Raw genomic sequence first — 17,616 nt, forward strand, 5'->3', positions numbered from 1 at the left:
ATGATGTTTTGTTGAAAAGACAGTTATAGGCAGAATATATGCGGTGAAGACTTTAAAAACGGTTTCATTACTAAAATTTCAGTAGGGAAGATACACAGTTTTCTTATTTATGCCTCTCTTTTAAAATAACAAAGAAACAAGACTGCGGGGAGCTGCCTCATGAAGTGAGAGTCTGGTAGACAGGAGTTAACTGTCCTGATTTACAAGACACAGCCCCTGCGGGGAGCTGCCTCATGGATTGAAGGTCTGGTATCCGGGAGTTAATAGCTCTGTTAATAAGACTTAGCTCTGGGAGGATTCTCTGTCCCGCCACCTCTACGTTCTTAAGATAAAGGATTAACAGATGTTTTCCCGGAAGGAGTTTCTGTGTTTTGTTCTTTGCCCAAGAAAAATAAGATAAGGGCAAAAACAGGACTCCTTAGACTGATGATTGTAAATGTCATTCCTTGAGGTTAGCATGAGTGTAATCGTAAAAAAATCTATGTAATCTTTCTGGTATTCAATGTTTCTTCCTTCTTGCATACTATAAAAAGAGTTGCAAAATAAACTGCGTTGGCGGTGTCTGGCCTGTTCTTTAGCAGTGTAAGACTCGTCCCTCTCGACCCCATTCTGTGTCTGTGTGCTTTCTTTTCTTAGTCGTGTCGACCGCGTCTTCGGACCTGTTCGTTTTGCCGGCAGGCTCCGGCACAAGACAGAAAAGGCAGAGGATGATTTCTGTTCTTCCTCTCGGCTTGCAGGTGCCCTCACCTCCAGTGGCATCCATCCAGACACCAGCACTGACACTGGTCGTGCTCAGAACTGCCTCAGCCCTGAAGACACAACTGACAACTAGAAGGGGTCCATGCCCTGTTACAGCAGGTGCTCTCACTCTGTGGGTCCTTATGTAACTGCGCGGTGTTAATCAGGATCACCCGTTCTACACTATGTGGCGCTGCTGCCGTGTCTCCTAGTTACTTGTTTCTGTAAGTATTCATGTATTATTCTCCATTGCGTGGTACTACACACCTAAAAATGATTTTTTCAGATGAAAAATAATATGCATTTAATATAATAAGTTTGAAAAAAGGGACAAAAGAGACTATCCTGGTCCCGCTACTCAGAGATAATAATTAACACGTTAACATCTATTTTCTGTTCTTTTCGTCAGTGTGTATCACCTCTGTCATAAAAAACCAGCAAGCACTCTGTGCCTGTTTACTGTGTGGAGAACTTCATTTCCCATTCGGCTTATTACATGTTTTTCTACAATATTCTATCTCCCCTGGCATGATTTTTAATGACCAGTATAGCATTCTGTCTTATGGAGGCATCGTCCATTTTAATTCGGGCTCCAATAAACTTTTAAATTCCAAATATACTTTACTGAAATACTGAAAAGAGAACTGTGGTAGTAGAGGAAGTCCCCTATCTCCCTTCCCCTTATTTCCTGAGGTAAAAGCTGTTGAAAATTTGCTATATATATTTCATGACCTTTATGCCTATGAGATACATATATATGCACATATGAGAAATCAATTTATATGTGTGTGTATATATGCTTTATTTAAAAATGAGACCATACTATATGTTTTTCTGCAGCTCGCTTTATTCACTCAGGGGTATATCATAGACGTCCTCCCACTCCAGACTCACCCGGTCCTTTCAGATAGATTGGAGGGGTCTCCTGATGTGCGGGTGTCGTCTCTTGTCCACGGACACATTTGGTGGAAGAGTGCTGTGGACAAGGCCCTGGACCATGCCGGAACGCAGGCTCCCTCAGCACCTGCAGCTCGCTGTGATTTACCGCATCATTATCTTGATGGTGGACAGTTAAGTTTTCTCCATTTTCCACTGTCAGAAAGGATGTTTGTCTGGCATCCTTCTTGTACAGACATTCCTATGATCTTGTATGAGTATTCTTTGGTTAAGGCTTCTGGAAATTTGGTCCCTGGATGTGACATTTATATTCATCACAGAATCCTTTCAAGTGACTCTAGAAAGTCCTTCTCCATTGGGGAATGAAAAGATGCACAATTACTTATGTAACCAATTGTCTATCACTGGATATGATTTCACTTCAGTTATTCTTCCCACCTTTGTAAACACTGCTGTGTAAATGCACTGATGGGTAAATTTTTTTGGACTGATTTTATTTTTTCCTATAGGAAAAGATTCCCAGAAGTGGAGTTGAGTCTGTGTGTATGTACGTTTTTCAGAGTTTATATATCCATTGACGTGTGGTCCTCCGAAAATTCGCTCATGGTTTGTTCTCACACAGATGGACACTAGCTGGAATATCTTAAAAATATTTGCCATTATGATAAGCAAAAGTGCTTTTTCATTGTTTTAGTTTGCATTTGATGACTAGTGAGCTATTAAGCATTTTTCACTCATTAGCCATTTGACTTTTTTAAAATGAATGATCCCTTTTGTCCTTTGCACACATTTAAGTGAGGGAGCTTCTTGTTGCTTTGTGACAGCTCTTTGTATGTTTTGAAAATTAACTTCTTGACTACATCAACATGTATCACAGAGCTTTTTCTTGTCATTTCTTGCCTTTCATTTTGTTCAGGAAGTTTTTTTATTTTTGTTGTGGCTCAAAATATTCTTCAGATATTAAATGACTTCCTTATGGGTTTTATCTTTGACATTATTCTTAGAAATACTTTCTTATAATGGACTACATCTCTTCTGTAGGGTTTTGTAGTCTCTAAGATGGAGATGATAATAGTGCTTGTTAATGTAAGGGTAAGTTGAGTTAATAAGAGCAAAGTGTTGTATTTGCTGTTATTAGTAATTGTTAATATTTACATCACAATCTGCAATTTATCTTGTGGTCATTATGACAGGAATAGAATTTCTTCTTTCCAGGTGATTCCCTGATCGTCCCAGGACAAATATTGAAGTCGTACTTTGCTCTTTGATTTGAAATCCCACCTGTACAAAATACTTATATACACTAGAGTCTCTTTTTGAGCTCATGGTTTATTTCTGTCAATCTTACTTTCTTACTCCAGAACCATATCTTACATATTGTAAAAATTTATTTAATAACTGGCAGTCTGAATTTTTTATTCTTTTCCTCCATCCCAAATTTTCTTGTCTAGAATTATGACTTTATTATTCCTGAAGAATTCAAAAATATTTTATTCAAGTTAAAAAAACTCAGATTGGAGTTTTCATGGGATTTTTTAGTAAGTTTTGAATTATTCATAGGAGAACTTACATCTTTACAAAACTGCTTTCCTCCATGCAATATGTTGATGTCTCTACATCCACACCTCTTACTTTACCCCTCAGTACAGTCCTGTAGTTTCTCCATTTAGAACATGGGCATTAGTTTTGAATTTATTCCAGATTATTGTTTATGTTTTTGTTACTTTTGTAACTGAGGATTTTTTGCTATTATATTTTTAAATACTTAAAACTGACATTTAGAAAGGAAGATTCGGTTTGACAATACTCACTTGGTAACTTGTCATTTAAAATTGTAAGTATTAAGTTCTTGTTCCAGAATCCCTTCTTTTCTGTTTTAAAAAATTTGTTTCCAAGATTATCAAAATGGTCATAGCTAAGTAGTACAGGTGGGGAGACAGATGGAGAGAGGTAGTGGGGCTCATGTACAAACTGTGAGCTGTTTCATGGCTGCCTTTAGGCTGCAGAAGCCTCAGAAGCGCCCAGGTTAGACCAGGGATGGCTTTGTATGCACTTGAAAGCCGGCTTTCCTGCCTGTATGGTGAAGCCTGTTAGGCGTGGCAGGTAGATGATCAAGGTCCGATGGAGGTCATTGGCTGCACAGAGCGCTGTGTCTGTGAGAACTGGAGACCATCGTCATGGGAAATTCTTGGTGCCAGGAATACTGCAGAGGAGCTGGGGAGCCTGTGTGTTAAGGATTTTCCAGTCCTGGGAGTGGGAAGAGCAGACTCTGCATTCAGATCTGAGTTTGAATTCATCCTCTTTAGTTTACTGGTCCTCTGACTTTTATCAAGTTATACATCCTCTTTGAACTCCTGTTTCCTTGTCTCTCAAAACAGGAGAATTACGGCCTGCTGCTACAGTGTTTGATAACTGTAAATGATTTGTGTCTATAAAATGCCACGTACAGTCACAAGGTCAGTGAGAAATGGGCTGTTGCCTCTTCTTCTGCAACTCAGTGCTCGATAAGACATCGGGAGAAAGACAGTCCCTAATTTGTATGTGATGCAATGAGGAACAAAATTAACGTCTTGCCTTTCCCTAGCAGTATTGTTACTCCTTTGCTACAGTTACCTCTTTCCTCCTTTACTCTCCCCTTTCCCCTCCTCCAGCAAAAGAGCCTGAGACTGTCTCAGAACACTAGATTCAAATAACTTTAAATGTTGGCTCATCCCCATGAAATGACAGTGACATTAAAAAAAATCTGTACACATCCCAGACTTGATTGTATTTGATTTACACACACACACACACACACACACACACACAAAATCAGGCTACCTCCCATTTGCTGAGGGAGAAGGACCACTTTTTCTGAATTTTCATTCACTGAGTGTGAGAGCAAAGTCTCTTAAGCAGAAATTCGCCTGGCTTTGTGCATGTTATTTGAAATTGAATTTCTGCTTTCTGTCCATAGAAATATTCTCCTATTAGAAGATAGGAAGTGGAGACATAGATATTCTGCTGAGATATTGGTGTCATCATATTTGAGTTGGAAAGGACTTAAGACAGCATAGAGTCATAAATTTTTATGGGTGAGAATCCATGATAGTGTAACTTGGACAAGAACCCAGATCCTTGCCATCGTGTCCACGCGGATGAAGAGGCAACTGGGTGGGGGATGGCAGGGATCCTTTTTGCTTGAGTTCCAGAGTCTTGCTAGTTTTCATTGCTCAGCTGCCTTTAGTTTATGTCCATGTGGCCTCTGATGGGAAGGTCACTCTGTCCTGATAGATTGAGTTTCTTATCAGCAAAAAGCTCTGGACCCACTTATGGTTCCCAGAGGTTTTCTGCTCACCTGCTGACAGTTTATATAAATGAGACCTAAGAAACTGCTGGATATAAAATCCTTATTGTTTCTGTTTGCCCTCGAGTTCCATAGTAATGGGGTGCTGTCTCAGGCTGTCTCAGGCTAGATATGAACAAAGATACGGTGATAGGCTGTGCAGCTGTACCCTCCCCAGTCGAATGCGATTTCCACCATAGTTTTTAGAATCAGGCAGATGAGTTCAAATCTTGCCTTTAGCAGTTATTAGCTTTGTGATCTTGAGGAAGAAACTTTACTTTTTTGGGGTCCAATTTTCTTTATCTGTAAATAAGTTCAGTATTTATTTTAGGGTTTTTGTTTTAGAATTGAATGAGCTAATTCCCTCATTTATTCCTAAAATACTGATCACATGGTTCTATGCTGGTGCCTTAGTAATTGATTACTAAGGGACTCGGCAGTGAGAATGTGGGTGAGGCCCCCTGGATCACAGAGCTTATATTCCAGGATATACTTGTGAAAGACTGGATTGCAGTGGATTTTTAGTAAATGTCCATTCCTTTCCTAATCCCCATTGATTGTGTATATATATTTATACGAATATATGAACAATTTTTTATTGCAATTTAAATCTCTTTGTAGTATTTAAAGTATGTAGATATAACAAAAATACATGAAATAAAATGACTTGACTTTTATTTCCTTTTCAATAAGCAAAAAAAAATAATAAAATAGAAAAGAAAAGAAAAAGTTTTGAAGAAGTAGAAATAATTTTGTTTCTGTGGAATCAACTCCCTATATTAGGTTTTTTGGTTGTGTTCTTAAACAGCATATAAAATTGGCAGGTTTTGACTTCAGTATTGATAGCTGGGTGAGTATATTTTGTTTTTGTGGTTGTCTTTGATGAATTATTTGCACTAGATCATAAATAATCTGCATGTTACATATTGGAAACGAGGAAACAGTGGACACATACTACCTCCAATGCAGTCATTTGTTGCAGACGGCTCACTGCATGGCAGACCAATAAACTGGGAAATGAGGTGTTGGAGCAAGAAATAGTGACTTTATTTGCAAAGCTGGCAGACCGAGAAGATGGCAGACTGATGTCCAGGAGAACCATCTTCCCCAAGTCAGAATTCAGTCTCCTTTTATACTAAAAAGTGGCGGGGGTGTGGTTGGTTGTTGGAAACTTGCTGTAAGAATTGTTTGTCCTTTGAAACCGCTGTTCTTGCAGCTGTCCATGTGGATCAAATCATGTTGCCCCTGTAAAACCTCCAAAACAAACAAAGGTTATTTATTTTGCAACTTACCGTCTCTACATAAGCGCAGATGAGTTAGCATCCTTCAAGATCAGGGCCCGGAGAATAGGCTGTCCTGGATATTTCAGTCTAAAGGCAACTTTCTTTTACAAATGGTGCAGAGGTAGCAAGTCTGAGCCTAGAAAACAGGGCACATGGTTAAAGCCAAAGGAACAGACCTAACATGGGGTCAAAATTGTTCTTTTGTATTACAATTCCCTTTTCTGCTTCATAGATAATTTTAGTAAGAAACATGAGCAATTTTGTATTTTTGCTTCTTAATAACCGATAAGTGGGCCAAGTATATTTTTGTGAGCAGGGATGCTGAGCAGGCATTGGGGTCACAGCAAACTCTTGTTGGGGGTGGCCGACCCTGCAACATGTCTGATGCCCCGTGAGTGTTGGTGAGGGTCCCCCTAGCCAGCGGCTCTCTACAGGAACCAGCATATGGGCATTGACCTCTGGAGACCTCTTCTTTGGCTGCAGGAAATTTTTTCAGATACTGCGATTGTAAAATCACTCCAGCTGGGGATAATTAGGGAAAAAAGGAAAAGGAAAAGGGTTTGGAGTAGAGTAGAAGAGAAGGACATAAGATCAAGGAGCCTGAGTGCTTGGCAGCGGGGCCTTGGGAGAGAGGGGAACAGAGGTGGGGAGGGGCCTGGCTCCGGAAACAGCTCCTGCACCTGTCCCCGTGCCCAAGCCACATAGCTTTTAATTGGCCTGGGCCACCTCTCTGGGCTGGATGTCACCCTGGGCAGAACCTTGAGAATCGAAGGTAAGATGTGGGCAGCACTCACCTAGGGGGTCACTGTGGAATTCAGTCAAGTCACAGTGCCTTTTCTGGTCATGTGTCTTCACTTGTCCTTTATCTCAGGATCTGAGTAGGAGGAGAAAGGAACTCAGATAGAGATCCAGGAAGATATCCGACTGTGTTAAGAGAGGACAGACACAGTGAAACGGGGAGCGAGGGCACTTGCAACAAAGTAAAATGACTTCACAACTATTGCTTCAGAGCTGCAGGTGTGAGAGAGCCTAAGCCTGTCTCAGAGTGCAGGGGACAAGCGGAAAGGAATGGCAAAATTTCCAGTGACAATTGAAATTTTGTTTAATAGCCTGCTACTGTTGCTTGTATCACTTGAATTAATGCAGGCATATTTCTGTGAGCATTTATAGGTTCACACAACCACACCAGCCCCTCTTGCCCCCATCGGGGATGGGCTTTCTCAAGCACAGTGCCCCTCCTGCTTGGGTGGGCCACGCTGCGGGTCCTCGCCTGGGGCCGGGCTGCTGCAGGGCACTGAGTCCCTGAGGCACGGCTTGTGAGACACGACAGGAACATCTCTGCTCTTGACTGAGAGTCTCCGTTTACCCCTGTAGTGTAAGGATGCCGGTGACCGAGTTAGAAGCATGCTTCCAAGCTGTCCGTGTCCTCGGCATCAAGAAGCGGAGCCTGGAAGCTTCCGAATTTCTCCAGAATGCTGTCTACATTCACCTTCAGCAAGTGAGTGTATGTCCTTACACAAGTGGAGGAATTACTGCAGTTTTCCTGGAACTTACTCACCACTAGTGCATCAGATATTTCTGTGCTAGGATTCAGTATGGCCTGCTAAAAAATCTGGAGTAAGATTTGAAACCCTGACGAAGAGGATTATTTTATTTCTCTACATGACAGACTTTTTCTTTCAAAATTCAGAATTTTTGGTTCTTTCAGGAATTTTTGGGGGGGGTTGGCAAAACAACTTTGCTTTTACCATCTTTGCGACCTGTTGCTTTGTGCCTCTCACCTGTCTTCTGTCACTTATGAGGCGGTTCCATTTGTGGCCCTGTCCGGGTTGTTCATGTAATAAAACATAAAGTCTGTAAAAGTACAGTCCCTTTTACTCCGAAGATATTCCACAAAATACTACTTAAATCTGGGTGTTGTTTTAAGAAGACAGAATCATTAGAACATTTACTTGCAGGTTGCTAGTGCAAAATGCCCAAATCAATAGTCTAGCTCAACATCTAAAATCTTTCTAATCTACCTTGGATTTGTATGGATAAGTGAAGCACTTTGCTAAGAACTGAAGACTAGGGTTAGAATACAGGCTGTTGTAGCTCAGCAGGTCCTCCTGAGCCAGCACTGTGCCAGAGGGCGGGGCTGAGGGGGAGAGCGAGGGGCAGAGGGGAGAGGGTGGGGCCTGGGGGAAAGGGGAGGGCCAAGGAGGAGGGGGGTCCTGCCCACCCTGAGCTGACAGTTTCATGGCAAACACCTTCACCAGGTGAAGAACTTGGAGTTTCTTCTAAGAACAGTGGTTTTGAAAAGAGTTAAAAGCACGGGAGTGACACAATCCCATTTGTCTCAAGTAGGGGAAAGCAGCTGGAAGGCCACTTGGGAGACTCGTGGGTCCAGGTGGGCAGTGTTTGTGGCTTCCACCAGAGCGGTGGGACAGTCACTGGGAAAAAGCGAACTGATTTTAGGCATGTTTAGATCGTAAAAAGGAAAGGATCAAAGATGTCTGTGAAGGTAGCATGGAGTAAGGCCCAGGTTTCTGTGTGGATTAATGAGGTAAATGATGGTCCTGCTGTGCTCTGAGGAGGGAAAGCTGCAGAGGGAGCTCTGGGGGAAAACTGATGAGTTCAGCTGTGGGTAAAGCTAAAGGCTGTTAAATGTGTTGTCTGGGAGCTAAGGTGAGAGCCAGTAGCGAGTAGGGGGAGGTGAGAGAGACTTTCAGATCATTTTGTCTTGTGAACATACAAATAAGTATGAGTAATGATACACTTACGACTCTGTATTCTGGATTTAAAACCCAGTAACATTTTGCTATATTGACTGCAGAGTTTCTTAATATTATTTAATAGAAATAAAATAAATAGAAACAAAATAGTGGAGTTAATGAACATCTTACAGTTAATGTGAGTCCTTGTATGTATTTTGATACCTTATCTGTTTATAACCATAATCAATTAAAAGTTAACTAGTTTAGCATAAGAGTTAAACAGAGGGACGTGACACACACTGTTGGGGGTTGAAGCTGATCTCCTTGGGCAAATTATATAGCCTCTCTGTGCCTTAGATCCATCTTCTGTGACTGCCCACGGGCCCCTCATCACAGCTGATTCCCTAGACTAGATGTTGGGAGGGAGGCTGCTGAAGGGAGTAAGAAGTGGCAACTGCTAGGGACACTGAAGAGACAGGCAAAAACAGATTAAAGCCAATAAACTCAGTACAAACAAATACTCTCAAAAGAGAAAGAGTCCTGCAGTGTTTTGAGCCACTGAGCATAAGGGAAACAAAAGCACGTGGACCCAAAACTCTTGAGCATGTGAGTATTGTGGATGGGAAGGTGTCATCAGAAAAGGGCTGAGAAAAGGCCTTTTGGTTTCCCTTGACGTTTCCAGCAAGGATGGGGACCAGAAGCGAAAACCCTGCACTTCAGTGGAAGCTGCTGTTTTGTGTGAAACTGACCAAAGGTTGGAGACCAGTCATTAGCGGTGCTGGCAAATGAAGAGGCTTCTGGATTGGGTGGGGCACTTGCTGTGACTTCCAGGTGAGCTGCTGGCTGCGGGCTGTGTGGCGGGCAGTAGTTTTGCAGGGTGACCCGGGAATAATCCCTGGCTGTGAGGCTGCTGCTCTGACTAGCAAACCTGGGCACACGCAGTCCTAATGGGGCAGCTCGGGATGTGGCCTGGGACACCTGCCGTGCTGAGGACGAGATTCCCAGAGGGGGTGTCCCTGCAGAGAGTGGAAACACCCACCTGCAGGGGAGGAAGAACCTCTTAGCAGGGTGCTGGATGCAAAGGCAAGACCAGCCTGAGCAAGGAGTGTTTGCGAAGCCGGAAGTCATGCAGTGGTCGTAGCAGCCTTGTTCCTAAGAAACTAGAGGGAGAAGAGGCTGAAAAGGCAGGCTAGGGTCCGACCCTGTGGTGGATTATGAGTGACAGGAAAGGACTGGTCAGGCAAGCACGAGAGAACCCTGTGGGTGTCCCAGCTGGGGCGTCACATCGGAGGGTGGAGAAGAATTATAGACTTTGCCACTTATTAGCTATGTGACTTTGAACAAGATCACCCCACCTCTCTCTCTATATCTTCATCTGTAAAATGACACAGTGACAAGCTCGTGTCATCAGAAGGCTTAGTTTATCTCTGAGCCTGTGTCCAGTCCTGTCAGTGCTGCCGTGCAAGGTTCTGCAGCGGTTGCTCTTACCCTGAGATGGGAGGGCGTAGAGGGACATTGTAGCCCCCGAGGATAGGAAGCGGTTGCTTTAAAATCAGACATGTAACCACCTGCAGTTGCAGACCTGCAGGCAGTTTGGTTGATGGTCTTGGAGGGGACTTTGGAGGCCTTAGCATCGTCTTGAGACTTGTTTTACCTTGGGGGCCAGATTTCCCTTCGCAGATTGATGCTGAAGATTTGGGCTTCTGGCAAAGCTGTTTTCAGAGATGGGTATATACGTAACATATCGTACAAAATAAAATGCTTATATTTAATGTGTGAGACTTTGCAGCTCTTGGGCACAGCTCTGTTGGCCTGGTCTCCACGGTGGACACTAGGGGTCAGCAGAGCGTGCGGGAGGGCAGGCAGGCAGCCATGCTGCTGCGGGGGGTTCTCCCCAGCACGCCGCTCTTCTGAGGTGACTCTTCTCTGTGTTTGGTTGCCAGATGAGCAGACAGCAAATTAATGAGTTCTGGTGGGATTGTATAATGACAGGAAGAAATAGGGACCCGTAGTTTTTCTGGACTAGAACACGATTTTGGTTCCTGATCCAGTGTGTTCCATTACAGAATTGATGAGTTGTGTCTATTCTGGGACTTGTCAACTGAAAGAAATGTGTAGCCTGAAAGTTTAGAGTTATGCTTTATTTGGTGAGAGGAATCGAGGTGGGATGACAGCCTTCAAATCCGTCTGAGGGACTGCTCACAAGAAGTAGAGGAGGAGCTAGGATTATATAAGAACTTTACAACAAAGATCAGGGAGTTGGAACAATAAAAGATTTCTTGTTATCTAAAGAAAACCAGACATCTCAATTTCAAGAATTTAGTGCATTTCTATTTATGGGAGGAAGCAAACATTTTGGCTCATTGAATTCATTCCTTTTACAAGCACCTAGCTATCTAGGGCCAGTATCCTGTCCTTTCTTATTCTTAGTCCCCTTAGAGGGCACCATTCTGAGTGGCTGCCTAAGCAGGGCTGCAGGCCTGTCCTTGCTGGGGGTTGGCGGCAGCTGATGATGACTTGGTTTCAGCATTCTTTGTTTACTGACATGGTTGCAGTATTTTCATTCACCTTGTAGTATTTTCATTCACAGAGCTTCCCCTTGGTCCTAAATTCGACCAATATTTTGAGAGATATTTCATGACTAATTTTGTCCCAGGGTGCTATGAAGTCTCATTCTTAGTTCAGGTTGAAGAATATTCTGACCTGCCATTCAAGGTGTTAGGTGTTTTTATCAGGCCCTGTTGATACTAAAAGTTCTCTGGATCGCCTAGCTTACTAGTCTATTATGATCCAAGGAATGTTTACCCTTTGTTGCTCATTCCCATACCTAGAATCACACTGTTGCAATTATTTTATGCATGGTTATAAATTTTATGTATTTCTTCAATATGTTTTGCCATCATCAATCTTGTTGTAGGCCTAGTTACACATTGGGAAATGTAAGAGAAAACAATATTTTAAAATAGACAGGATATAATTAATAAAGCTAGTAACGTTAATAAAGTCATGATGAAGAATATAATAGTCGAGAAATTATATTTTGGGGTTAAAATTTTGCTTGTGTTTCTGATTGAGTTTGAGTGACCTTATGAGAAAGTTCATATTTATGGTCAGTATCAGAGCAGGTATTAATTGGCCAGGTGAGATCTCCCACCTTGTAAGATCAACAGTGGCCTAAAAAGAACTATAATTTCTTTTTAGAGTAAAGTTTCTGAGGGCTATCTAGTTAGAGCCTTGGAGTAGGGAAACCCACCAAGGTAACACAGAAGTACTAGACATAGGTAAATTACCATAAACTAAACAATTGGAGTAGTTCATAATCAAAGGTAGGAGAAATTATCAAAGTAATTGGTATACAGGCCTGGTCTGGTGTCTTGGGTCAGCTGTCTAGCTCAGATGTCTTCTTCTTCTCATCCTGGCCTGGTAGCTTTTTCTCCATTTGGGCATTGTTTTAAGGTGAGCAGTGCTCTATAGGCCAGTGCACTGCAGGGGCTCTTTCTGATAGGAAATGAATCTGAAAGTCCGTTTCCTTCAGCTTTGGTGTATATGGTCTAGTTAATAGTACCTGATAAAGGGTCCTTCCATTCAGGTTGGAGACAGTTCTTTAAGTCATGCCAGTATGTATAATAACCTGGCCGCAGGTCATGGGGCATTGGATTTTTACACAAGGATATATTACTAAGCTTCAGAAAGAAACATACAGTGTCCTTTTAATAATTCAATTAAACTCTGTAGCAATGTAACATAACAGCAAGGAATGATCTGGGAAGTGTCTTACTAAATATAGCCCTCAATTAACAAAACGAGAATTTAATATCCACTAAAATATAAACTTTTTCTCCCTAAAGTTCCCTCATTTTTATCAAATATAGTCAAATCAAGGTGAATTTGTTTACAAGTTAAGTCTGATTATTTGATCATATAGTCTCTTTTAAATTGGCTGTGTTGGAACTTTTAATAAGGACTTTTAAGCTAGAATGTTAATAAGGTTTTCTATGGCCAGGAAATCCCCGTCAAGGGCTTGTCATAGATTTCTGCCTAACAGATTTTGGTAAATTCTTTTCTTTTTGAAGTCCTTAAAATACCTTGAGATTCCTGTTAGGAGACGATCCTCCTAATTTATCTGATAGAGCCACTGGGGACCTAAAAGTTTTTAGTCTCTTGAGGGATCAGATAGAGAGAAAAGATAACTGTTCTAAGTCTGTTTACATAGGTATAATTTATCAAATTGCCATGAATCCTAACTAGTTTAAGGAGAATAGTTTCTTTATGTCTGGGAAACAGGTTAAAAGTCAGTAGTATTTCAGACAAAATCAAAAATTATAACCATATTCATCAGTTTACTCAGTCCCATGTAACTAATTCTTTTAATCAGAGTTGTCATTAGAAGTTTAAAATTTCTTACCCAGTTTATTTCAGTGCTATAGTTTAAAATTTATTAGAAATCAGTAAATCTCCTTGAAGAGAGAGTATTTTGCAAAATCATCAGAAGAAAACAATTACCTGCCTATAAATGACAACAGATTTAACAGCATGGTTAAACAACGTTACACTGTAATCTGTAAAGAAACCTGGTCACAATAACGAGAAATATGACTGATAACATTTCAGATATACCAGAATTTTATGGAGTGCATATTGTTACAGAAATGACAGGCCAGCCAAGAAACAAGGACCCTCGGAGGATTGGAGTACTCAGATTTATTACGCCGGCGAGCTCAGAGGGGCTTCTGCTCTGAAGCTCTGAGCACCTCCAAGACGTGCACATGAGGTTTTATAGGGTTAATTACAAGTATGGGGCTATTAGCCAATAAGGCTCAAACAACAAAAAGCAAGGAATCAGGACACTGAAGCTTATCAATTTGGAACAGGTCATGTTACTGACACTTGTTGACCTTGGATTTACGAGTTAGCTTGTTAGCCCAGTAAACTGACACTAAACTTCAGATTTACAAGTTACCCGGGCAGAACTTATATCAGTAAACCGACACTTACCACACTTAGATTTGTGACATAGCTCGTTAGCCTAATAGACTGACACTAAACTTCAGATTTATGAGTTATCTTGTTAGCCCAGCTGGGCTTTTCCTTCACATTGTGGCTGACTTCTTACACACTGAGTAACGTTTTCAATGTTTGTCCACATTTTGGCCTGGGTCAGTACTCTATGCTTTGCTATTGCTGAATAATATTCCACTGTATGGCTGGGCCCCACTGTTAACCCATTCATCAGCTGATAGTCATTTGTGTTGTTTCTGCTTTTTGGCTGTGATCATTAATGGCGCCGTGAACATTCCTGAAGGAGTTTTTATGTGGACATTTGTTTTCAGTTCTCTTACGTGTGTGACCAGAGAGCAGAAATGCTGGGTCATTCATAAACCAAATGTTCAACCCTCTGAGGACGTGCCAGGCTGTTTTCCAAAGTGGCCGCGCTGTGTTACATCCTGACCAGCAAGGGCTGCGCGCTCCGCTTCCTCTGTATCCTAATTAGTGCTTGTTACTCTTATTTTTTTTATTATAACCTATTGTTGTGAGTGTGAAGCGGTTTCTCCTAGTGGTTTTGACTTGATTTCCTTTACAGCTAATGATATTGAACATCGTTTGATTGTGCTTATTGGCCATTTGTATATTTTCTTTCCAAAATAAATTTTCAGATCCTTTATTCACTTTTTATTGTAAAAGTTGTAGGATTTTTTTTTATTTGAAGATAGAAATTCCTAATCAGATAAATGATTTGAAAAAATTTTCTCCTGTGTGTTTTTTTTTTCACTTTCTTTATGGTGTCCTTTGAAGCAAAGTTTTACATTTTGATGAATTCCAATTTATCACTGTTTTCTTTGCTCCTTGTGCTTTTGGGGTAATATTTAAAATCTGAGGTATTTTATTTAAACTTTTATATATAAAATAGCTTAATTCTTAGGACCGTTCTAGGAGATGGGTGCAGTTGTTGTCCTGAGTCTATGGATAGGAGACTGAGAGGCAGAAAATGTCACTGACATATCAGTGTCACAGCTACCCAGTGCTGTGGGAGTTCAGACCCACATGTTTGTCCCCAGCATCTGTGCTCTTCACCACCATGCTTCACTCCTTCCTGGAATCGTTAGTGAAAAAGTCTTTCCTTTTTTGATTTCTTATTAGTTTGTTTTCTCATTCGGGACCTCATCCCCTCATTTTCCTTGCAGAGATCAGTGTAGGTTTATTTTAGGTCTCATGTAGGCAGAAGCATTGTTATCAGTTAACTTCTTTATTACTCACTCTCGAGTAATGATTGTTGCTAGTTGACCTAATCAATTCATGATTAAGTCTTTCCTGCTGATGACACTAAAAACAGAATCATGATTTACAGAATGCTCAAAGAAGAAAGTACTTGAGTGATTTTATTTTTCAAACCAATCAAACCAATCAAATAAAAACCCCGGTGTTGGAACATATTATAGGCCCTCCAGAATAGGATCACTGTATTCCTTGCGTTTCATTTGTTTTGTCACAGTGTCTGGATAGTGCCTTACTGTCCAGCAGTTTTCTGAGGATACGGTGCTCGTGAATCATTGTAAGGACAGAATTTTGACAACAGACTGTGTTGTTCATTTCACGAGGGAAAAGCTCATATAGAAATACTGCTCAGATCTATTTTAAAATTAAGCTTGGAATTTTGAGTAGAGTTCAAGAAACCATACAAAGCTCTTTTTCACTAATTTTAGATTTATCTTAGACACACTATGGTTAAATAGCAGAGTAACTTACCAACTAGATTTGACAAGAGTAGTGTATTATTGATTATTTGTTTTAGTTGAAATATTCTACCTGGGATAAAGTAATCAGTGCCTATAGATGAACAAATATGTTTGTATTTCTATGTAACATGGGAGCAGACTTCATATGTTTCTATATAATATATATGACTGTGTGTTTTAATCTGTCTGTCAGTGTTTTTATAGTTTTTCAGCAATGATGTAACTTTAGAATTCTTCTAAGAAATTCACTCCCGATTCTAGTGCAGTTTGTACTGTGTATCCTGTCTTATGCATGGGATTCCACTGTCCCCTCAGTGAGGAATTTCCTCTCCTATTGTGTTAGTGGCAGAGATAAAGGAACTGTGACTTCTAGGCCTTTGCTCTCCATGTGTTTGCAATTGGCTGTCAATCACGATTTTCCCTTTCCTGAGTTTTCATTGTTCAATTAGAATTTTGGAAAATAACTATTAATATGTTGCATTGGTCTCCTTAGAAACTTGATGTGTTTGTACATTTTAGTTTTCAATTTATGAAAAATGTAAATGCACTCTTTATTTTAAGTAGTCCTTTTTCACTAGATATTTGTTTATCTCTTTGTAGTTAAAATATTTTTTTCCCAATGAATGAATCGGTGTTCATGTTTTAAAAGATACCTTACTTTTTATTTGTCTTATACTAACAGTTATATTCATTGTAGAGAATTTAGAAAATAAGGATAAACACAGTAATAACTTAAAAATGGCCTCTAATCTCACCTGGAGATACAGTTGTAAGGTTTGAAATTGAGAATTACAAGTCCTCTCAACTTGTTCTTCTTTTTCAAGTACGTTTTGGTTACTGAGACCCTCGAATTCCCATATGAATTGTAGCAGCAGCTAGTCAGTTACTGCAGAGGAGCCCGCTGGGATTGTGACCGAAACCACGTTGTATGTATGGATTGCTCTGGGGAGCACTGCCATTCCAAGGGCGCTGTCTTCTGATCCAGGAATCTGCGTGGTGTGTCTGTCCAGGTATTTAGGCCTTTTAAAATTTTTTTCAACAATGCTTTGAGTTTACAGAGCAGTATTTTACTTTTTTTTCTTTGCCTTTATACTGAGGACAAGTGTGCAAGGTACCGGGATTAGAAGTGTATTTGAGCCCGGACACTTGCTGCCACCACGGACGCTGCACTCTTACTTTGCCCTCTGTACAATTTTGCACAAAATACGCCCTCAGTAACTCTCTCTTGAATGAATGAAAAAATGATTGTTGAATTATGCTTGAGAGTCCTTGTGATGATGTCTTATTCCCAGTCTTTCCCCTCTTCTTAACTATGCCCTTTCCCTTCCTTTCCTCCAGTCTGGTTTTCAGCCTGCCTGTGGCATTGATTTACCCTGTCTGTAGACTCTTCCTTTCGCTAGTTCACGATAATGTTACATGGGGGCTGTGGAAACTTGCTAGATGACAAGAAAGACCAAATCCATTGCATGCTAGTATTTTTAAAGTGTGTTATTCTTTTATCAATTGAAATTAAATCAGGCTGACCCCCTGAGCCCTCCCATGAGCTCTTTCCGTCTACCTACAGGTGATACTGCTCTTGTTGTTGCATGTGCTCTGCCTCCAGCCTTGGTTTTGGAGTTGAGAAAGTCACCATCAGTGGAGCCCGCTCTTTAAAAGATGAAGAGAACATTTGCTCCTTCTCTGCCGTTGGGGAATTGGATGAGATGAAGTACCAGATAAAGAATGGAGCCCCACCTCATTCTGACCCCCGCTCTTTCCGTTTCTTTCTCCAGGGGAAAGAGTACAATTCAACAGTATAAAGATTGATTGTGAGCTAATGAGATAGACAAGACAACCGAACATTTATTAAATATCCTTTCATGCCGGAAACAAATGTATTATACACACAAAAAGCACATAAAGCACGGTAGTACTGTGGTTACAAACGTGGGTTCGAGTTCGAG

General features: G+C 40.9%; 1 long non-coding RNA gene across 1 annotated transcript; it reads left to right on the forward strand.

Moving 5' to 3' along the window:
* The first annotated feature begins 804 nt into the window (after positions 1-804).
* LOC140689210 (uncharacterized) lies at positions 805-16,683 on the forward strand. Its single transcript, XR_012064094.1, has 4 exons — positions 805-962; positions 7,618-7,741; positions 9,622-9,770; positions 16,498-16,683. It is a non-coding gene; the product is annotated as an uncharacterized lncRNA (long non-coding RNA).
* Positions 16,684-17,616: the final 933 nt, after the last annotated feature.

The sequence above is a fragment of the Vicugna pacos genome, chromosome 25 (assembly GCF_048564905.1).
Source record: "Vicugna pacos chromosome 25, VicPac4, whole genome shotgun sequence".
Classification (NCBI taxonomy): Eukaryota; Metazoa; Chordata; class Mammalia; order Artiodactyla; family Camelidae; genus Vicugna; species Vicugna pacos.